This window comes from Canis lupus, chromosome 14 (assembly GCF_003254725.2).
Source record: "Canis lupus dingo isolate Sandy chromosome 14, ASM325472v2, whole genome shotgun sequence".
Classification (NCBI taxonomy): Eukaryota; Metazoa; Chordata; class Mammalia; order Carnivora; family Canidae; genus Canis; species Canis lupus.
The window spans coordinates 54,245,076-54,269,258 of record NC_064256.1 but is presented as its reverse complement, the minus strand read 5'-3'; the positions used below and the strand labels follow the sequence as shown (position 1 = coordinate 54,269,258).

Genomic DNA, 24,183 nt, shown 5'->3' with positions numbered 1-24,183 from the left:
TCTCAGTATGGACAAGGAGTTTTGCTTTTAGTCCAGTCAGATATGTTTCTGTTAACCCCAGAAAATGCTTCTAAATGTACAACGACTGACATTCTTAAAAGTAAACACTGTGTCTTTTCTTCTGGAAGATGCTATTCAAATAATGACACTTCCTCTGACATTGACAGTGGCGAGTGGAGTAGAATGTCAGACTAAGACGAGAGACTATGTTCTAGTGAAAAATTGGATCAAGAATCCCCTGACACCACATCAGCATTTAACAGGCCAGACTTACCTGCCACTCCAGTGTATGCTAAAGGACAGGCGGAGAATCAATGAAACAATCACTAAACAGAATTCAAGTTTTTTCTTTTTGTTTTTAACACTAATAGGAGAAAAAAAAAACTAAAAAAACAAAAACACCCTGGTTCTTATCTAATGGAAGCTCATAAACAAAAGGAAAAGCATGCCAAGACCTAAGAAACAGAAGAAAATATACAGAATATCATGAAACTTGAAAAAAAATCTTCCCCAAATGTTTTCAGGATCATAGTCTACTTTTCCCCCCTCATTTTTAATTCCTTTTGTGACATTCAAGTCCTAGAAAATGTTTTTGAAAGCAATTATATTTCTAAAGTAAGTTTTCCCAAACTCCCACAGCTTAACTTTTCAGCTTAAAATATCATGTTTTAAAAGGTGTTGGCATTCAGTTTTACCTAACAAATAGCTGGGTCTTGGAAAAGAAGAAAATCTGACAATTTAAAAAGGAAAAAGCCTCTGTGTGTGTGTGTGTGTGTGTGTGTGTGTGTGTGTGTGTGTGTGTGTATTTTGAGCTTATTTGAACACATTTTTAAAAACTTTGAGAATTATAGACTTCATCTTTCACATCAGATAATTAAAGGACACTAAATAAATCTTATTCTTTCAAAACTATTCACTTGAACAGGAAACCCATGTCAGCTATCTGTACATCCATTTTTGCTCTTTTTTTTTTGAGATTAATTGCTACACGGTGTTACATTAGTTTTAGGGGTACAGTGTAGTGATTTCAACATCTCTATATATTATGCTGTACTCACCACAAGCGTGGCTACCATCCATCACGCTACAACACTATTACAGTATCATTGACTATTGTTTTTGCTATTCTCATTGTCAAATGCAGCCTTACTTTCAGAGCAATTTTAAGAATTGGAAATTCTTAAGAATAAAATAAATTTCTGATACAATTGGAAATTCTTAAGAATAAAATTTCTGAAAGCTGCAAGAAATTTTTTCTTAAAATATCTTTTCTACCTTTGATATATCTGGAACCCAGATGCTCTCCTGCCATAAATAACTAAAAAATAAATATGATTGGAAGTTGGGCCGTAAGGCCTGATAACTCTGAAAGATGGGAGATAAATGAGGTTTTCTCTGTGAATACTCTTTCTATCCAGTCATTTTCTAGATCAGGTTGTAGAAAAAGAAATTCCAAATGGAGCACAGTAATCTTTCTATGTTGAAGGGGCAGAGATTTGAATTTGGAGAATCTGAAGTAATTAAAATTTGTGGAATGGAATTATCAAAGACCAGGAGAGAGACTCTGCAGATCTGTGGAAGGGTCTGTTTGAGTCCTCATCCAGATAGTAAAGTATTCACAACATGCAGAGAGTACCCAAGAGCAGGCAAGAGAAGAGAACAGCTGGGTGTGCTAAAGTCACACAATTTCCAGAATATAGACTGGAGCTATTCAGATTCTTATCTGGCAATATAAAGATGTTCTTGAACACTCATAGCATTTAATAAAGTATCCAGAAAAGGATGTTTTAGTAGTAAACCCTAGAGTAAAGTTCTCTTGAGACCCATTTGATAAAGCTTAAACACAGAAATGACCAAGTGATCTGCAAATAACTTAAATGCCTGCCAAAACAATATTCAACAAAATTCAGCTATTCAACAGCATAGTATCCATAATGTATAGGATCCAAGCCAAAACTACTTGATAAAAGAACAAGGAAAAATATGCTGTGCAAAGATTCCCATTTTAACAAATGATGCTGGAACAACTGGACATCTACATGCAAAAAAGAAAAAAAAGATCTAGTGACCTTCCATCCTCCTCAAAAATTAACTCCAAATGAATCACAGACCTAAATATAAAATGGAAAAATAGAAAAATCCTAGTATATAACAACATAAGAGAAAACCTTGGGTTTGCCAGTGACTTTTAGATACAACATCAAAGGCATGCCCCATGAAAGACATAATTGATAAGCTGAACTTCATTAAAATGAAGAAACTTCCACGCCACGAATGGCAATGTCAATGTCAGTGAGAAGACAAGGCACAGACAGGGAGAAAATATATGCAAAAGATACATTTGATAAAGAACTGTTATCCAAAATACACAAAGAACTCTTAAAACTCAAGAATAAGAAAATAAGCAATCTGATTTAAACACAAGACAAAGACCTCAACAAACACTGCTTCACATCCTATGTCATCAGAAAAAAATGCAAATCGTAATGAAATATTGGGGCACCTGAGGTGGCTCAGTAGGCTAAGCATCTGACTTGATTTCGGCTCAGGTCATGATCTCAAGGTCATGCAATTGAGCCCCATGTCGGGCTCCGTGCTGGGTGTGGAGCCTACTTAAGAGTCTCTCTTCCTCTCTCTCAGCCCCTCCCCCTCCAGATAAATAAATAAATCTTTAAAATAATAAAATGAAATACTACTACACACCTATTAGAATGGCCAAAATCCGAAACAGCAACAACCCAAGTGCTGACAAGGATGTAGAACGACAGGAACTCTGATTCATTTCTGGTGGGAATGCAAATAGTCTAGCTACTTGGAAGACATCTGGCAGTTATTTTTAAAAAAACACATTCTTATCTTATGATCCTTCTATCGTGCTCCTTGGTATTCACCTAATGGGCTTGAAAATTACACTCATGCAAGAACCTGCTCACAGGTGTTAATAGCAGCTTTATTCTTAATTGCCAAAACTTGGAAGTGATCAAGATATTCTTCAGTAGGTGATGGATAAACTGTTATACAATGAGATCATGGACTATTATTCAGTGCTAAAAAGAAGTAAGCTATTAAACCATGAAGAAACATCAAGGAACCTTAAGTGCATACTATTAATTCTAATAAGCCAATCAGAAAAGGTGACTTTCTATATGATTCCAGCTATGAAACATTCTAGAAATGGCAAAACTATGAAGACCTAAAAAATATGAGTGATTTCCAGCGGTTAGGGAGGAATTATGAACATGTTGAGAACAATGAATTTTTAAGGGTGTGAACCTATTTTGTATGATACTATAGTGATGGATACACATTAAACATTTGTTCATAGTCACAGAATGTATAACATCAAGAATAAACCCTAATAATAACGAGGGGCATTGGGTAGTAATGACTTATTAATAAAGGTTCATCAGTTGTAACAAATGTACTGCTCTGTTGGGAGATGTTGGTAGTTGAAAAAGCTATTTATTCATGAGTGGGTACAGGGTGTATATGGAAAATCTCTATACCTTCCCTCTCAATTTTGCTGTGCACATAAAACTGCTCAAAAAGATAGTCTGTTAAAAAAAAAAAAACTTCAGGAAAACAAAAAAAAAATGGTCAGACAATTTCTGAATTTGATGAGAATTAGAACCTCAGAGACCCTAAAATTCCACTGATTCTCAAGATAGAAGAACATAAAGAAAACCACAACAAGGCACACCTTAACCAAGTTGCTAAAAGTTAATGATATAGAGAAAAGTTTAAAAAGAAAAGAAAAAGAAAATGACATAATACTTGCAAATAAAGAAGAACTGAGCTGGCTTTCCATCAGAAGCAATGCAAAACAAAATATGATATAAATAACATCTCTAAAATGCTGAAAAACAAATAAATGCAAATCTAGAGTCCTATATACAATGAAAATATCCATAAAAATACTAATGAAATGAAGACATATTCATACAAACAAAATGAAGAAAACATACCACCAACAAAGTTGTGCTATTCTACCAAATGGAAATTGAACTATACATTATTGGAGGAGCATAAACATTTTAAATATGAGTAAATTAAAAATACATTTTATCACTTTTAAGTCTTTTTATAAAATCATGATCAGGGAGGAAAAGTAACTTAAAATGAGTAAAAGAAAGAAAACAATAAAGATAAGAGTAGAGGTGATAAAAAAAATTTAAAAAACAGAAAAGAACGCAATCTAAAGCTTGTTTCTGGGATCCCTGGGTGGCGCAGTGGTTTAGCGCCTGCCTTTGGCCCAGGGCGCGGATCCTGGAGACCCGGGATCGAATCCCATGTCGGGCTCTCGGTGCATGGAGCCTGCTTCTCTCTCTGCCTGTGTCTCTGCCTCTCTCTCTCTCTCTCTCTCTCTCTGTGTGTGTGTGTGTGACTATCATAAATAAATACAAATTAAAAAAATTTGTAAAATAAAATAAAGCTTGTTTCTTAAAGTCATAATCAGACTTATCGTGAAGATTATTTCATAACATATACAAATATCAAGTGACTGTGATGTGCACTTGAAACTAATAGGATAATGTATGTCCATTATACTGTAATAACAAAAAAAAAACAATACTATTGATAAACATCTAGCTAGAATGGTTAATATGAAAAGAAATGACCACACACCAATTACCAATATTAAGAAATACCTTGAGTTCCAGACATAAAGGACAAATAGGGAATATTGCAAACGATTTATAAGAAAAGCATAAAATTCCTGAAAGACACAAATTATCAAAACTTATATGAAATTATACTGCTTCAGAAAATCAGAACTGCCATTATAGGTGATTAAGTTGTAATTAAAGCCTTCCAAGATGTAAGTTTTAGACCCACATAGATTCACTGGTGAATTTGATACAGAAATTTAAGGAATAACTAATATAAATCTTATTTATTTCAGGATTTAAAGATAGAGGAGATACGTCCTAATTATTTTTGAGGCCACGATTACTCTGATATCAAAATGATACAAAGAAATTGTAGGAAAAGACAATCACAGAGTAATACTAATCATGAACATAGACACATAAGTTCTCAAATACCCAACAAAAGTTTCAAAGTAAATGATCTCTGCAATCCATATAAATAATAATGCATAATGACCAAATGAAGTACTACGAAATCATGATAGGTTTAGCATTTAAAAGTCAAACAATAGTATTCCTCTGTACTGAAAAAAAAAAAGAGAATCCATATAATCATCTGAGATTCAGGGAAAAAAGGTATCAAAATGCAACACCTATTTATAACAAAATTCTTACCAAACGAAGGATAAAAAGAAACATTGTCAAATTTTGAAGGACAACTTACAAAAAACTGCAGCTAACATTAGAATTGCACTAAACTATTTTCTGGAAGTATTTGAACAAGGAAAAGATGATTACTTCCATCCAGCGCTTCCATTCAGTAATGTCCTGCAGGTCTTAGTGAAATAAGAAAGGAAAATTAAAGAAAAATAGATTGCAAAGAAAGAATTAAACATTCCTTATTCCCAGAAGACACGATCATATGTAAAAAAAAACAAAACAACAAAAAAAAAAACAACCCACTACACAGAGGCTCCTGGAAATAGTAAGGGAGTTTAGTAAGGATATAATACAAGAACATATATGCAAATCAATTATATGTCTACATATGTGGCATGAACCATTAGAAAGCAAAACAAACAGCATAAAAACCAAGATCTGTCCCTAAGAAAATATTTTTAAAATACGTGCAAGTTAATTATCCCCCAAATCGTCTACAGATTCCATGTGATCTCAGTGAAAATCCCAGGAGGTGATTTGTGCATATTGACAATCCAATTTGAAAGTTTAAATGGAAATGGGAAGGCTATCAAATATCCAAAACAATTTTAAAAAGAAAAACGAAAGTCCACACCCATTGGAAAGACTAAAATTAAAATGTGTGGCAATGCCGGGCACTGGCAGGGACATGGAGCAAAGGGAACTCTCCTACCTCACTGGCAAGAATATAAAATGGTGCCTTAGGGAACTGGTTAATAGTTTCTAATAAAGTTAAACAGAAGTTCATATGACTCAGCAGTTCCACTTCATTTATTTACACCGGAGGAATGAAAACTTATTTCCATCCCAAAACGTGTATGCTCAAGTTCATAGAACCTTTATTTATAGCCCAAAGATAGGAACATCTCAAGTTCTGAGATAAATGGATAAACAGAGGATGGGATATTCATTCAACACAATTCTATCTGACCAAAAATATGCTGAACTAATGAATCCAGACAGAAAGGATCTATGCTGGATAAACCTATTTATGTGAAATTCTTTTTTTTATTTATGTGAAATTCTATACTGAACTGATTTAATCTATAACAACAACAAAAAATTGATCACTAATTGCCTGCATTCAGAAGTGGTGGACCAGAGTGGACTTCAGAGGCCCACAAGAGGTTTGGTTTGGTTTGAGTAATTTTTAGTGAAGGAACAGTTCGGAATCCAAGGATCTACATGTGTCTAATTGGATATTGATTGTCCAATTTATTGTAAGTAAATTATACCTGAAATTTTAATTGAAAAAGTAAAAAGAAAAAACAGCGATTTCAGATTGGAGGTATTCTTAATACTGCCTCCCATTCACCTCAGCCCTAGATTTTACTGACTTGTGCCCAGAGGACCTGGGTTTTAATTTAGGTTCCACAATTAATTAGCTCTGTGATCTCAGGTAAGTCACTTGCTTCTCTTAGCTTCTTCCTCAGTAAACCAGAGAACTGGACAATCCCAGAGGTCCACCAACCTCTGAAAATTAAGGTGAAGAAATATATCATTGAAGCCTTAATAGGGTCACTGAAATGTTTTCTCCAGTTCATTTTACATTTGATTTAATAAAAGATAACTTAATTGATATATATTTATAAACATATATTTATTATATATAAGTTAATGTTGAAATATTTTTCCAACACTGAATAATGTTACCTGCAAAGACAGAAGCTAATCTAAATATGACATAGGATTCTAGTGGCCTAAAGAAGAGACATAAATGCTACACTCTTTCTTTGGAAGTGTTCGTTAGGGATCTCGGAGTCAAGGAAAAGTGTACTTTTCTCTTTCTGATTTTTAGTCACCAACACTCATCATTACCATATTAAAAATGTGATTATTAAATATCCAAGTCTTCTAAGAATTCAGAAAAGTATTGAAAAGCAAAAAAGATTTCCTGGCTTGGATATTGCATTTGAAATGCAACCTATCACAAATGCAATCCACCACTGACTTTCCAGCAAAAATTAATTCCCAATAAAATCAATCTTTTGTTTTCTGAGGTATAGTTAACCTATATCACCATACTCATTTCAGTTGTACAACATAATGACTTGATACTTGTATATACTGCAAAATGTTTCACCAAAATAAGTCCAGTTAACATCTATCACCGTACATAGCTATAAAAGTGTTTTTCTCGTGATAAGAACTTTTAAGATCTTACTGTCTTAGCAACTTTCAAATATACAATCCTGTAATAATAACTACAGTCACATGTATGTGATTTATGTATTTTATAACTGGAAATTTGTATCTTTTAATCACCTTCACCCGTTTACCCATCTTTTGACCTATAGTATTTGTGTTTCTCTGACTTATTTCACTAAGCATAACGCCCTCAAGATCCATTCATGTTTCAAATAGCAAAATTTCCCACTTTCCTATGGCTGAATAATATTTGTGTGTGTGTGTGTGTGTGTGTGTGTGTATCAGGTATTTTTTAATCCATTCATCTATTGATGGACACTAAGTTTGTTTCCATATCTTGACTCCTGCCAACAATGCTGTAGTGAGCTTGGGGCACAGGTATCTTTTCAAGTTAGCGTTTTTCTTTTCTTTTCTTTTCTTTTCTTTTCTTTTCTTTTCTTTTCTTTTCTTTTCTTTTCTTTTCTTTTCTTTTTCTTTTCTTTTCTTTTTCTTTTCTTTTCTTCTTTTCTTTTCTTCTTTTCTATTCTTTTCTTCTCTTTTCTTTTCTTTTTTCTTTTCTTTTTTCTTTTCTTTTCTTTTCTTTTCTTTGAATAAATACCCCAAAGTGGAATTACTGGACCAAATGGTAGCTTCATTTTTAATTTTTTGAGCAACCTTCATACTGTTTTCCATAGTGGCTTATTTCAGTGTACATTCCTACCAGCAGTGCACAAAGGTTCCCTTTATTCCACATCCTAGCCAGCATGTATTTCTTATCTTTTTGGTAATAGCCATTTTACCCGGTTTAAGGTGATATCCCATTGTAGTTTTGATTTGCATTTCCGTGATGAGTAGTGATGCTGAGCATCCTCTCATTGACCTATTGGCCATCTCTATGTCTTCTTTGGAAAAATAACTATTGTTGTTTTAACCGTTAATTAATCAGATGGCTTATTTACTTATTTATTTATTGCTATTAAGTTGTATGAGTTCTTCATTTATTTTAGACATTAATCCTTTCTCAGATAAATGGTTTGCAAATATTCTCTCCCAATTGGTAGGTTGCCTTTTCATTTTGTTGGTTTCCTTTGCTGCACAGAAGCTTTTTAATTTGATTTACCACCACTTGTTTATTTTTCCTTTTGATGCCTTGGCTTTTGGTGTCAAGCCCAAAAAATCATCACCAAGACTGATGTCCAGGAGCTTACCACCTATGTTTCCTTCCAAGAGTTTTATGGTTTCAGGTCTTACATTAAACTTTCTCATCCATTTTGAATTAATTTTTGTGTACACTATAAGATGTCGGTCTAATTTCATTATTTTGCATGTGACTGTTCAGGGTTTCCAGACCATTTATTGAGGAGGCTGTCCTTTCTCCATTATGTATTCTTGGCCCCTTTTTTTAGTAAATTAATTGACCATATATGGGAGGGTTTAATATTGGGCTCTCTAATTTTTGATTGAGATTGATTCGATTGATTGATGTGTCTGTTTTTATGCTAGTACCATCCTGTTTTGATTACTGTAGCTTGTAAATAGTTTGAAATCAAGGAGTGTGATACTTCCAGCTTTGTTCTTCTTTCTGAAGATTGCTTTGACTGAAGTCTTTTGTGGTCCCTTACAAAAGTTTGGATTGTTTGTTCTATTTCTGTGAAAAATGCTACTGGAATTTTGATAGGGAGTGCTCTGAATCTGTAGATTGCTTTGGGTTATAGGGTATTTTAATAATATTCATTCTTCTAATCCCTGAGCATGGAATACCTTTCCATTGATTTGTGTCTTCTCTAATTTTTTCTTCAATGTTTTGTTTTCAGTGTAAGTCTTTCTTTCACACTGAAAGATTTATTAGATTTATTCCCAAGTATTTTATTCTCTTCAGATGCAATTGTAAGTGGGTCTGTTTTCTTAATATCTCTTTCTGAAAGTTCATTGTCAGTGTATAGAAATGCAACAGATTTTTTTGCATATTGATTCTTGTATCCTGCAACTTTTCTGAATTTATTTATTAGTTCTAACAGTTTTTTGGTGGAGTCTTCAGGTTTTTCTATATATACTATGTTGTCTGTGATAATAGTGAAATAAATAGTGATAATAAATAGTGATAAATAGTGATAATTTTACTTCTCTTTTTCCAATTTGGATACCTTTTATTTCTTATTTACCCTAATTTCTCTGACAAGGACTTCCCATACTATGTTGACTAAAAGTGATGGGAATGGATATCCTTGTTCTTGATCTTAGCAGAAAAGCTTTCCATTTTTAACCATTGATTATCGTGTTAGATGTGGGTTTATCATATATGGCCTTTATTATGTTGAGGTACTTTCCCTCTATGCACACTTTTTTGACAGTTTTTGAACTAGTTTGATTGCATTTTCTATATTCTCCATTTTTTATTGTATATATAAATACCACTAAAATCTGAAGACTATACTGTTGTACTCAAATGCTTTCAAATGTAATCATTTATATGACTCTAATATGTGTTTTAAGGAATTAAAATCCTTCAAATTCTTCAAAATATACTTAATTTGCACCTCAATACCAAATTAACTTCTAAAAATATGTTTACTTTCCTTTTTTACTGCTTTATAGTCAGAAACACTTTTAATCTGTAAAAAGCCTAATGGGCTACCTGGTAAACTCACTGTTTAAGGAGTGCTTGAACCAGGGCCAGGATGAGTCAAGTGAGGCATTTGCCCGTGGTGCAAAAATACAGAGGGTGATTATTTATCATAATAAATAAGGTAAATAATAAAAAAGGTAAATATTTTAATGCAATATTTTAAGAAATCATGTTTTAATTTAAAAATCTAAGATAAACAGTAAAGACAGGATCAATATACTAAATTGAACTGCATGTTTTTATTCATTCTTTCTGAATAAAATTGTGTTGTGACTGAGCCATTATACATCACCCTAGTCTTACAAGTATATTTCAGATAGTTCTTTGGGACCAAGAAATAGAAATAACTAGAAATAAGAAAAATTAATATTTTCTATGCTATAAAGAAACTAAATTTGGACCTGAAAAGTAGAAAAACAAATTTCTATCTTTGTTGTAAGCATAATATATTATCATTTGAGATATATCTTACCTGTGTTAATAAGGACGGTGTTTGTAAATCACAAATCCCCAAAAGTCCTTATTTTAAGAGATATTTGAACTTCATTGGCTTTTGTTTACTGACAGTGTTAAAAAATGGCATATTCATCAATTTATTTTTAGTAATCTGCAGACTGAGCAATTCAGGGAAACTTCTTATAATGCTTCAGGCCTACTGTTGGGTCACATGAAAACAGAAAAAACTGCCAGGGAACTGTGTATATACAAAATCTGTGAGTTAAGAAAATGAAGGGAAAATATTTTAAAACATTCTACTTTCAGAAACCTACAACTATGTTTCTTATACTAAATTAACTAAAACTTGGATGTTTAAATGGCAATGCTTACAACCATATTTTTTTCTACATTTCAATATAAATGCTTTAATTGTACACATTACCAATGAAATATGGGTATAAGAAACTTCTTTAAAACCAAATTACATAAGAACTCAGACAATGAATGTTATCTTATACCAATAACAAAAGTAAATCAGTCAGTGATTGTGAATTTGAATATTTTTCAACTCTTGAATGTTAAATATCTTAATTTGCATCTGTCTCTGTTAAAAATAACATATATATAATGCACTCAGTATATTTTAAGACAAACTTTGGTTCTGAGGCCAATAACTATAAAATAATTCCTAAGTCATAAAGTTACTGAGATTCGACATGTCTGAGGCTGAGGGCATAATATCAAAATAGAGGTATCTTGTATGAGTGATTTTTTTTCATATTTTGTGTAAAAACTGCTTTCAGTATGTGTGAGCCTGATAAAGTTTTAATGTGAGCTTTACAGTTGAATGCATCATCTCTATTTTCCTATAGGTCAGCCTTGTTATACAAAGCGACATACTGCTAATATAGTATGTTTTATGTCGTGACTACCAATAAGCAGTAAGCAGTGGAAGTGCTGTTTCCATAGATATGCTCCCTCTATACATATTTAAACAAAGCCTCGGTGGTATGTTTATTCATCTGATATCATGACATAGTGGGTAGCAAATCTACATACAGCTGTAGTCTATCTGGGTATAGATATATAAAAATCACAAAAATAACTGGTGCAGTTTTATACATTACAAAGTTTTTATAGCCTAGGGCTAAAATTTTCTTGTCAGGGAGATTAGTTGGTGAACCTTCCATTCTTCTACAGACTTTTGTGCATAGGTAGGACAGTGAATATCAATTCAAAGTCTCCCTGTCTAGCAGGCATTTCTGGCCACAGAGAAGAGAAATGCAAGAGGAGATGTCAGTATCTGCTTAACCAAAATGCTGGGTCACTGCCTGACTCAGGAGGCAACCCATCTAACTTTATTTCTTGATTATTTTTCCTACCTAAGAAAAGTTTGAGAGTACTAGACGTTCTGTACTATAGCCATCACTGGCTTTATTTTCTCCATATCATTTTTCGGGGGAAGGCTATATATGGATCCCCAAAATCTGGGAGATGTTTTTCCTTGAATATTCTCCCCCTTCATCCTGGCAAGAATTTTGAGAATATGTTGCCATATATAACAAAGGTGTAAAATATTTTGCGATTTCTCTGAAACATCTCAGGTTGTATAATTTGACAGTCACCTGAGGTTCAAATTTCTGAAGAAAACGATGAGGATTTCATGGAATGTTGTGGCAACTAACTATGTTAGTTCTGTAAGAGTTGTGGCAAACGCCAGAGCTTCATTAAGTGTCACCTCTCGCAGCTCAGCAGAGACTCACTGACATAGACCTCCCTCTTATGTTCAACAACTAATTTATACTTTTAAAAATTATTGTAAGCACAATGCTTCAGAAAAAAATACAATAAAAATAATTGTATACCATGACCAAGTGGAATTCATTTCAGGTATGCACCATTAGAAAATGAATCCTGCATTCACCACAGGAGTAAACTAAAGTAGAAAAATCATATGATCAGGTTAGTTGACACAGAATCAAATGTTTGACAAAATACTATTCCATTCAAGATAAAACTTTCAGCTAACAAGGAATACAGAAGAACTTCCTCAGTCTGATAAAGAATATGTACAAATAACCTTCACCAAACAACATGTTTATATTAAGAAGCCAGAAAACTTTCCTTTAAATTCAGGAGCAAGGCAATTATGTACTCAGTCACTAGCCCTATTCAAAATTATAGTGGAAGTCCTTGTCAGTGCAATAAAATAAGAAAAGGAAATAGAAGTTTACAGATTGAGAAGGAAGAAATGAAACTATCCATAGATGATAGGACAATCTGTGGTGGAAATACCAAACATCAACAACAAAAATTCCTAGAACTTATAACAGTAATAACTAGGTCTTAGGATAAAAAAGCTCATATACAAAAATACCAGCAAAGAACAATCAACTTTAGAATTTTAAAAAAATTACCATTTACAATAGCACCTCAAAAATGGAATACCTAGGTATAAATCTAATGAAATATGCACAAACATATATACAGAAAACTATGAAGTAATTATAAAAAAAAATCCAAGATATCTGAATGTTTGGGTATTCCAAATTTACATGTAAGAATACTCAACAGTGTTAAGATGTCACTTCTTCCCAATTTGGTCTATAGATTCAATGCAATCTCAATCAAAATCTCTGTAGGATATTATGGATATTGAAAACCAGATTTTGAAGTTTATGTAAAAAGACATATTGTGGATATTGAAAACCAGATTTTGAAGTTTATGTAAAAAAGACAAAGACCTAGAATAACTAACAAAATACTGAAGAACTAAGTTGGAGAACAACCTGATTTTATGGCTTACTATAAAGCTACAGTAATTAAGACAGCATGATATTAACAATAGACACAAAACTTAAATGAACAGAATTGAAAATCCAAAAATAGACTTATACTACTAAAGTCGACTGATCATTGACAAAGAAGCAAAATAAATGGACAGAGAACAGTCTCTTCAACAAATGGTGCCAGGATAAATGGACATCCACATGCAAAATAAATAAATAAATAAAGCAGGACACAGATTTTACACCTTTTGTGAAAAATAACTCAAAATGGGTCAAGGCTTAAATGTAAAATTCAAAACCATAATACTTCTTGAAAAAATATAAAAATGTATAAGAAAATATACATGACCTTGGGTTCAGTGGTAAGTTTTAAATATAATAGCACAATTTATAAAAGAAAAAAACTGGTAAGTTGGGTTTCACTAAAAAACGTCTGCTCTGAGAAAGACACTATTAGGAGCATAAAAGTATAAGCCATACATGCACTGGGACAAAATATTTGCCCAACACATATATCATAAAGGATCTGTGTTTAAAATATATAAAAAACATGTAACAATAAGAAAATAAGTAATTGAATTAAAAATGTACAAAGATCTGAAAGACACCTTACCAATGAAAGACACCTTACCAATGAAATTATATAGATAGTATATAGATGGCAAATAATCCTATAACAAATTCTCAATATTATTTGTCATTATGGAGTTCCAATTAATGAGATTCCATTATACACCTATTAGAATGGCTAAAATTAAAAAATGGACAAAACCAATTGCTGAGGAGGATATGGGATAATAAGAACTCTTGTTTTTTGCTAGTAGAAATACAAAATGGGACAGCCACTTTAGAAGATTATTTGGAAGTTTGCCACAGCACTTAATATAGTCTTATAACAGGATTCATGACTCCTGTTCCTAGGTAGTTATCCTGGGAAAGTCCCTCCATCTCTCTGGTTTTTAGGTTTTTTGTTCATAAAATGGGAACAAAAATGTCAACTTCCACAGGATTGGGCCACGCTTTTAAATGAGATAATGTGTAAAATCCCTTGTCATAGTGCTTGGCACAGAGTAAGCACCCATTAATGGTAGCTATTATTTTGTTGTTTATGAACATAATGTTGGGTTTATATCAAAAAAAGTTCTAATATCTAACGTGACTGGGCTGCTTGGGTGGCTCAGTCCGTTAAGCATCTGCCTTCAGCTCAGATCATGGTCTCAGGGTCCTGGAATTGAGCCCCAAGTCAGGCTCCCTGCTCAGGCGGGAGTCGGTTTCTCTCTCTCCCTCCAGGCATGCTCTCTCTGTCTCCCCCCTCTCTCAAATAAATAAAATCTTAAAAAATATATCTAACATGATTAATTCTGAAAGTTCAAAAAGTACATTTACTATTTTTGTCAAAGTAATACATGAACATTGAAGTCCACTGGACCCATGAGACTCAAACTAAAAACAGCAATCTCTCTCCTGCCTGTTATGCCAGAATCAGCCATTCTCAACACTGTCCATCCTTCTGGGGCATTCCTATTTCTAAAGTAAATGTGTGTGTGTGTGTGTGTGTGTGTGTGTGTGTGTGTGTGTGTGCATATTGTACTCTACTACCTTCTGATCAGTCAATTAGACATTGTCCAGTGACTTTCTGTTTTAATCAATGAAGATTTTCCCTGTTACTTTCCAAGTTTTGTTAAATCACAAGTATTTGTTAAATCCATATTAGGTGATTTCACTTTTATAAGCATGAACATATTCTTTACTAATGAATCGAGTATTTTGATTACATTTCCATTTTTTGTGCTACTTTTTTGTTGTTTTGTTTTCCTAGAGTGTTTTTTTTTTTTTTAGGGATTTAAAAAATTTGCTTGGTAGTTCTCAAATCGCTTTTAGAATTCAAACAGCTCTATAAAATATCTCTCAATATGACGTTCTAGTTGGTCACATTTTTCATGTAATTTATCAGTTCTAATTTTTTTCTGAAGCTCCTAATCTTCTGGTCATATATAGACTGTTCCTTAGAACTGCTACTCATCTGTCTTAGACTACTTTTACTGTCACTGTGGAAACTCCCTTCACTCTCTCCTGTGGTCCTGTTTCTGGGATTCTGTAGCTATCTTTAATCTGGATTACTCATTCCTTTTGTGGAACACATCTTCTAGTAGGTTCCCGAGGAAAGGACCATTTTGTTTTGAGTTTTGCATGTCTGAAATGTCCTTTTCCCCTAACCATCACATTTAATTGATAGTTTTCCTAGGTATGGAAATATAGATTGAGAAGAATTTTCATATGAAATTTTGAAGGTTTTGCTCCATGACTTTCTAGCTTCTAAAAATGCTGTTGAGAAGTCATTATTCTTATCCTTTTTTATTTAAAAGCAAGAATTTTAGGTTTTTTGATACTTACTGTTTGAAACTACAGCCTGTGTTTAAATCTTGGCTCTGCCTTTTTGGCATCTGTGCGATTTTGGTTGATATTTAATTCCTCTCTGCTCAATTTTCACATCTGTGAACTGGGTATAATAATAGTACCCACCTTGCAGGATTGTTCTCTGGATCAAATCAGTTAGTATGGGAAAAGCCCTAAAAATAGAACCTGACAAGTAGCAAAATGCTCTTTCAGTATTTGCTGTCATCCTCATTAGTATCATGACAATGGGAACCCATTTAGGGATTTGAAGAGGGAGAGTGTTGTGAACAATGACTGGCTACTGGGTAGTATATGGTTTGCAAAGTGGGTGAGACAGAAAGTGCAGAAACAAGGTAAGGAGTGACCACTTCAAAATGAACCTGCTTCATAGGAGTCAACACTCCTGTGAACACTCTTGAATCAGAAGTTGGATGATAAAGGAGCAGTAAAAATAATAATATTAATAATAATTAAAACATTATTTTCTCAAATGAAAACCCTTAACCACCCAATAGACAGACTAAGCACATTTTCAGGGCTCCAGAAAAGCTGGGGTGCAACAATCTAGATGAATAAGAATGCTTTATTTTTGATATATCAAGAAAAAGCATTATAAGCTGATATGGGAGAAATTGGAACTTTGCCCAATTTTCTTACATACATGTAAGAGTTGAACTTCTTTTTTTTTTAATTAGTCGTTAGAAGGTGGGAACAAAAGTTTTCATAATGGTTTTTATTGCTTTGGCTACTGAAGATTTTAATCCAGACCTGGCTCTGGCTCTGAAGACATCTTATGGCCTCTTAGGAGCAGAAATACACTCACCCACACATTTGCTCATTTTAGATTCACCACACCCATGGCTGTGCATGTGTCTTCATGAATCCTAGAAAGAAGAGATTAGCTGAGAAATCTAATCATTGAGTGTCTACAGGTCATTCACTTTTCTCTCTCCTCTTTAATTAAAAATTCATCTTTACTAAACAGGCTATGGGGGTCATGTCACTATTAAATCCCTTTTTTTTTCTGTCAAAACAATTACACTTTCATCAAAGAAGCATTTTTAAGGGGAGAACCTATTTGTCAACATAAATAAATAAATAATGTAGCCAGGTAACCTTAGAAGTAGAATTTGATAATCTTAGAGGGGGAAAAAACCATAACTATCTGTTCCAACCGTGTTCCAAAATATGGCCAACACTAATTTGACCGTGCTGTCCTTCTTTCATTAAACACACTCATACGGCTGCTTTTGTGACTGATATTGAGTCAGGCTCACACATCCAGTTTCTTTTATTTTATTTTGTTTTGCCATCCAATTTAAATTATTTTTATGATGCAGAGTCCAGTAATGAAGGAGTGCATCCCAGCCTGGGACATCTGGCAGTGTAGTAGGTGTCAATAGAATAATCAATTACTCCTGCGGCTAATGCTTGTCATGCCCTCTCACAGAAAGTGGGGGCAAAAGGAAGGTGATACTTAATTCACAGCAAGAAGACAGGCCATTTAATTGGATTAGCTGGCATCTCCCTTTTATCCTTCTCTTCGTATCCCCACCTCTTAACAGGCCCCTCTCCTCCCACCACATTCACATCAAAAGTGACAAGAGTTTGGCAATTACGCTGAAAACAGGAGCTAATTTTTAAATGAACCAATTGGATTGGCTTAAGAGGACCAGGATCCACCCCACTGTGCAGTGCTTAGGGACAAAGCACGGAGAGGCTAAAGCAAAGACAATGCTGTTCCCTTGAACCCCTCACCTACTGTGGTCCCATCACCAACCGCTGCCCCCCCTCCCCCGCCCTGCTTCTGCCTAGACAGTGGAGCTGCTGTAGGGGCAGCTAATGTAGCACTTTTCGAAGGTGCAAGTGTTCACATCATCCTCGGGAAGGGAAGGCCAGTGCTAGATGGCAGTGAGGTACTCCCTGACTTTCCCCTTCAGTCAAATTCAAGTTCTACTTGGCTCCAGGGGATGCGAGTTATCACTCTCGTCTCTCTGCATCGTAGTATTGTAAATTGTAAAATCCACATGCAATCCTACCAAGTGAATCATCTTTCAAAGTCGATGGAGATTGGAAATGGGTTTCATTTCTCACTCACGTGGTTGCTCTTGAATTGTACCTTATTGTATCGCTAGCAACATTTGAGCGGGAGAAGTGTTGCCTAGTGGAAAAATTCTAAGCTCGTAATCAAGAAATTTGGGCTCTGTTCCTTCTTCGGGCGCCAAAGAAGACAATACTGAACATGTACTGAAAGGTGCTATTCTAAGCGCTTCACGTGTATTGTCTTGTTTAATGGGCGCAAAACCCCTCTGAGCTAAGGCTTATTATTATCTCCATTCTATGAAGAAGGTGATGGGGATGGATTCAACCTCGACAGTCTAACCCCATTGTCTCCAGTACACATAAACCAGGGTGGGTTTTTTTTTTTAAGATTTATTAATTTATTCATTTATTTATTTTAAGATTTATTTATTCATTTGAGAGAGATGGAGAGGGTGAGGGAGGTGGGGAGGGGAGGAGGGAGAGGGAGAAGCAGGCTTCCCACTGGGAGCCTGAGGCAGCAGGGCTCCATCCTAGGCCCGGAGGAGATCGTGATCTGAGCTGATGCATAGCCCATGAACCCACCAGGGGCCCCCAAGCTGGGGTGAGTTTTCAAGGATACCTGTGAGATGGGCAACCCTCCACCAGAATAGATGCTGAATCTAGCTGAGGTGCAGGGCTCCAGGGCTCAGGGTACACAGGCATTTGAGGTCGCTGGGGGCAAGGGGGGCCTGGTGGTCCTGGGGTGGGGCCAGAGAGAACAGAGACCCTTCCAAGGGCCTGCAGAGGCGGCTCCCTACCAACCTGTGTAGCAATTTTTCAGTATTTTCACAACAGATACAACCATAGTGGTGACGCAAAGTTACCAACGTTGAAGTCATTGCCGTCTTAAGAAGTCGACTGATTGAATGCGAAACGCAAGACGAGTGTCAGGCTCTGGATTAGTCCTCATAGCTTTTTGGGAGAACAAAACAAAACAAAATGCATAGCTGAAGAATGTAGTACGTGAACCCTATTTGGAAAATTCCACAATCTTCTCAAAATATCTGAACTTTGATAAAAAATCACAAAGGAATAAAAGACTTGCTCAGGTATGACTCACAGTAGCACAAAAGATATTTGGCTTTATAAGAAAGTTTCACATTTGAAGAAGATTCTCTTCCTGCTGCTGATAAAATGGGGGGAAAGGGTACATTCATTCACCGAGCGCAGAATGTGCCCCCAAATAGCAAACGGGGTTTTATGGAAGTCACTTTTCAAGTTAGCTAAGATTTTTTGTCAATTATTCGATAGGTTTTAGCTCAGGGATAAATTCAAAGCGGTTATTTTTCTGGGGAAGCCAGCAATGGAGAAATGTATGCTGAAGGAAAGAAAAGAGACACTGGAAAATTGAGCTAACTTAATAGAAATCTAACATTTGCTGGTGCGTTCGATAATTACTTTTTTTTTTTCAGATCCCTTTGAAGACGAAAGGTTTTTGTATTAAAATTTTTTATTACCAGGCTATCATGGGAAGAAAAAAAAAAGTCTATGCGATGTCTGTGCATCTCCTGTTTTAAAATATACAAGTGATCTGTGGCATATGTTTGTTGCAGTGGTTCCTGTGCCAAAGGGCCTTACTCTGGGGAGTACAGGACAGAAACTTCAACACCCGGGACTATTTTAGGATGAGCAATGCAAAAAACCCTTAGCTGGTCGCTGCTAGGCGCGATGGCAGTCTGTACTTGCAGAGGGGAGGCAGGGCTGTGTGGCCATCGCCGTGGGACCTGGGTTGTGTGACCCTCCCCAAGCCTTTGTCATCATTCCATGACTCCCACTTTGTAATCCTCGCCCAGTTACCTTCCCAGGGTAACTTCATTGGGTTAAAGTGTTCAAGAACTGCTGCCGAGGTTCTGCTCGGTCCAAATGTGCCTTTAGAAGGAGAGAGAGGGACACCCAGGTGGCTCAGCGATTGAGCACCTGCCTTGGGCCCAGGGCATGACCCCGGGGTCCTGGGATCGAGTACCGCATCAGGCTCCCTGCAGTGAGCCTGCTTCTCCCTCTGCCTGTGTCTCTGCCTCCCTCTCTCTCCTCTCTCTCTCTCTCTCTCTCTCTCTGTGTCTATCATGAATAAATAAATAAAATCTTAAAAATAATAATAATAATAAATCAAAGGACAGAGAGGAAGGAAGAAGTGTCTCCTGAGAAAGGCACTCCCCTGGTCTAAACTCCGAATTGTCGGGCAGGTGTGCCCACGGTCCTAGAAGCTGGTGTCACCCATCAGGACCAGATCTATTTCATATTCGAGGGAGTCAGACAAGTTCTCTAAGTGCCACGAAGCTAAGTGCACTCACATGGTTTCTGAGAGCCTGGGTTCTTCAGTGCACATTAAGCCTTTCCAGATTTATCCTCGGAGGCTGGCCGTTTGCCAGAAGCCGACTCTGTTCAGTGGGGCAGTGGGCTGAGTATTCCCAGGTGCCGCCTGAGTTTTATGCCTCGTCCTTATTTACAGTTTTTCCTAGGATTGCTTTGAAGTGTGAACAATCAAGCTGCAGCACACTGCAGAGGTCTTTCCACATGAGCCTTTGCTGCACTTTCTCCGGCACCGCCGAGGCCTCCTTAAAACAGAAGTATTTCTCTACGACCATTCAAATGCATTTAGAATGATAGATTCCTCGGCAAATATTTGAGAAATAATCTTATTCTCTTTTCGAGGAAGGGAGAAATACAAACAGCCTCTCTCACTCTCCACAACTTCTTGGCAGAGAAGAGTAGTGGTTTTTCAGGCCGGTTGGCTCCTTGGCTGGTGGTTCCCGAAGCCTCTCAGGCCTCGATGACCCCCGCACGAGGTGGGGCTGGTGAGCACCCCGCACGGTAATCTGCATTGGGGATTATTGGCAGCAAAGCCCCTCCTACTGATAGGATGACTAATTTTTGATGCCAAAGCCACCTTTTTTGGAAAAAGGCATGTCAGTCATAGCACGCGTACAGCTCGTACCTAAACATCCTGGTCTTCCCAGTGGTTGCCATTTTCAATAATTCCAGAACTAAATGCAAATATCCTATGTTTCTAAGCCCTATAATCCTTTAGAGCGAAGAGCTCCGACTAGAATTGGGTGCAGCATGGCCAGGACGCAGCCGGCTCCCGAGGGTGCTCCTCAGACGCCCCCCGAGGTGACCGTGTGCGGCCAGGCTGGGCGCAGCCGGGTGGGCCTCTACTCCTGAAGCCTAGTGGGGTGACTGCAGACAGCCTTCATCCGGCCCTGGTGACAAAAGGGAACCAGGGAGTACCCCCCATGGCTAGCCCTAAATGCATATTTCAAATTCCCATGGAAAAGATGCTTTGCACTGCCCAGGCTTCCCCCTGCAGCCTCGGCACTTGTGTCCTGGCCAAGACCGTGCTCGACATTCAGACGACAGTGTTCAAACCCGAAGGGGTTTTGTACGTGGGGGGAAGTCGGGGGGCTCGCGGGAGCCGAGCAGCCACGGTGGAGGCAGGAGGTCTGGGTCGTGCTCTCCCGGAGACTCGCAGCCCTAAGAAACTTGGATTTACACGCCAGTGGGGCCCGGTGTGGGTGACTTCTGTTCCTTTCCGAACTTTTAATCTTTATTTTTTAAATGTCACCCTTTTAAATGATTTTTGCAGAGTTAGTCCCAGATAGATGATTCCCGGGAGGACCGTGGTGGTGATTATGAGCCCACTTACACTTGTGGTTGATGGCACATTAAGCAATAATGTTGATAACGGGCCGCGATCAGTACCTATAGCATTTTCAGCCTGACCCCAAGAAGAGGTTAATGCAGAAGACAAATAGGAGAGAAGCACAGGCTCCGTTTTTTTTTTTTTTTTTTTTTCATCAGGCTGTTACATAAGCAGCAGATAAACATCCTCCTGTTCACACCACATCACAGCAGAGGAAAATGCTGCAAACTTCAAGCCATCAGCAACTAAAAATTGCTGTTGTCAAATCAATTTTTTACAGCAGACTGACCTGGTTTGCAGACCATTCTTAATAGCAGAGGCAGAGTTTGGGGCTTGGGCTTGGAGTACACAAGTGATTTCCAAATGACATTTCAGATTTTAAAATCTCATATGCGGGCGTCTCCCCCACCCCGTGGCCCCCACCCCATCCGTACGCATGCATGCACGCAGGCCCCATCAACTTCCACTGACACTTCTTCATTACCATGAAAAAGCTCAGCTCGGGAAGTCTTGGGGGATTTTGCAAAGCATCATTCCCCTTTTATACCCAGGCCCTCGATGGCACCTCTACAATTGGTTTTTGGAATTTTATGTCCCCGTAAGAGGGAGGGTTTGAGTTTAAAGTTGTAGAAGCAGTGGCTTCCACGTTCGCTTCTTGGACTTCTCTGGTCATTGGTGCTCACCTGGCGTGTCCCCACCACAGGAGCTGAAACACTGAGTAGCTTTTTGGGTGACCCGTCACAAAGCCACGCGGGCACATTTAATAGGAAAAAAAAAATGTGGGCCCAGTTCCGTGGTGTGAGCAGATTGTCAAGGATTCTTCTTTTTATTTTCTTAACCCGAATGCAGCCTCTGTAGATTTTTTTTTTTTTTTTGGATGTTGAAGTTACACCTTCCCCTTCAGATGATAAAAGAATTCAGTGTGAAATTTGCTTTATAAAATTTTGTGAAAGTTCTGTCGTTCTCATATAATACTTCGGGAGTATATATAGGGAACACATTCAACGGATTCCCTTGATGCCTTAATGATCGAAGGCAGGAGGAAAATGCCTTGTATGGGTTTCATTCTTATTTCTTACTTAGTTCTCTCCTCTGTGTCATCTGAACTTGTGTTATACTGACACCATACTCTTCAGTAAAAATAAAAGCAGGGGGTTATTTTTATTGTAGGACCGTAACACCCAGCAAGAGTGTTGCCCAGCAAGAATTTGTCACTAGAAAATCAGGGATCTTCTAAATTGATAACTCTACCCGCTGAAGTTCAAATGGCAAAAAAAAGGGTGATTTTTTTCACGTCCACACCCAAGGCTATTTAGATTTAGAATGAGCATTTTCCTGGCGATGTGTGTTTACTTATCTGCAGGATACAAAGTGCCAGATCAGAATCATAGGACGTATAAAGAAAACAATACCTTGAGAGTGTCGGCATTGCCATTCTAAGTCTTTTTCCCCTTCTAGGATGTATTAACATCTAGTCAAAATTGAAGTTATCCAAAAGTTAGCTCACAGCCCAGGAACTACATTTGTTGAAAATAAATTTTGCAGAGAACTCCTCTTGGCTATTTTTAAATGATAGCATTTCACCCACACAAGAAAGTGCATTTTTGCTTATTTATTTTATTTTATTTTTATTTCTGGCCTCCTATTACTCAAGTACAGCTTCGTTTTCAACCATTAGCCCATGATGTTGACTGGTGCCTGTAGGCATTTCAGGGATAAAAATAAAATGACCAAGTTATTTTGTTTGGAGAAGAAGCCTCTTCACATGTGCTGTATTTTTTTTTCAATAAATATTTCATAAATCTTTTTAAAGCATGGTCTTATCCTTTAGTGCATATGGGAGACAGCTGACTCTAAACCAAGTGGATATCCTAGAGCTCAGATTCCATTATTCAGGACTAGATTCCACTTCTCTGAAGTTTCACAAATGCAGAGAGATGCAGGACAAGCCCCCTAATATCAGAAATTATTACTAGTCATTTCTATATTTTAAATGACTAAGTATTGTGTATACTACATTCCAGGGAAAGGGCCAGAATACTTGCATTTTGCTGGCTGGGGTGTATCTCTCAGTTTCCATTCTATAAACCATGTTTCCAAGGCATTGGGCCAGTTCAGCACCTAGCAGAGAAGTACGGTAACCTTGCCTCTCCAGATCGAGCCAACCCAGGAGAAGGCTGAGCATGTTCCGAAGAAGAAAAGAGGAAGAATCAAAGCTCCCATGATAACCAAACACACTCCTCAAAAGCAGCAAATGGAATTAAATAGGCGAGGGAAGACTTTACTCAATATTATTGCAATAGGAGTCAAGACGATGGCGGCAGGGGAGAGGTTGAACTCCACTTTATTGGAACAAGAGGCAGGAAGATTTTTAAGCACCAAGGTGACTTAGTAAAAAAGTACTGGAGGACGTTGGGGGGAGGTTGGCCAACATGATTAAGCCATCTGTGTTTGCTAATTGACACTTCGGAAGTCAGGTTCCTACCCTCCCACGGATACTGAGAGATGAGGGGCCCCACCTTTCTTGATAATTACATTTCAAGGGGATGGCTCCCAGGTCCTTGAGGAAGACATCCTTGGGTTTTAAAACTAGCAAGAGGCCGGGGAGGCGATTTACATCTCTAAGGGACTGAGAAAATAATTTACAATAATCTGAAGCAAAGACTCAGAAAAGTGAGGTCAGGGGCTGAGGGTCAGAAAGACTCGTGCTTAAAGTTTAGAGAAGGCGAGGGGAACGTGAAGGCCATCTTGGTCAAAAGCCACATTGATCTCGAGGGAAGAAAATCAAGGGAGCAG

The 24,183-nt window shown here is 36.9% G+C and overlaps 1 long non-coding RNA gene across 1 annotated transcript in view; it reads right to left on the bottom strand.

Annotated features, from left to right (window-relative positions):
* Positions 1–24,183, bottom strand: part of LOC112670787 (uncharacterized) — a 65,446-nt gene that overhangs the window by 26,007 nt on the left and 15,256 nt on the right. Inside the window, exon 3 of the long non-coding RNA XR_003143228.3 lies at positions 16,489–16,549. This is a non-coding gene — a long non-coding RNA (uncharacterized LOC112670787). The remainder of the gene's footprint in view (positions 1–16,488; positions 16,550–24,183) is intronic.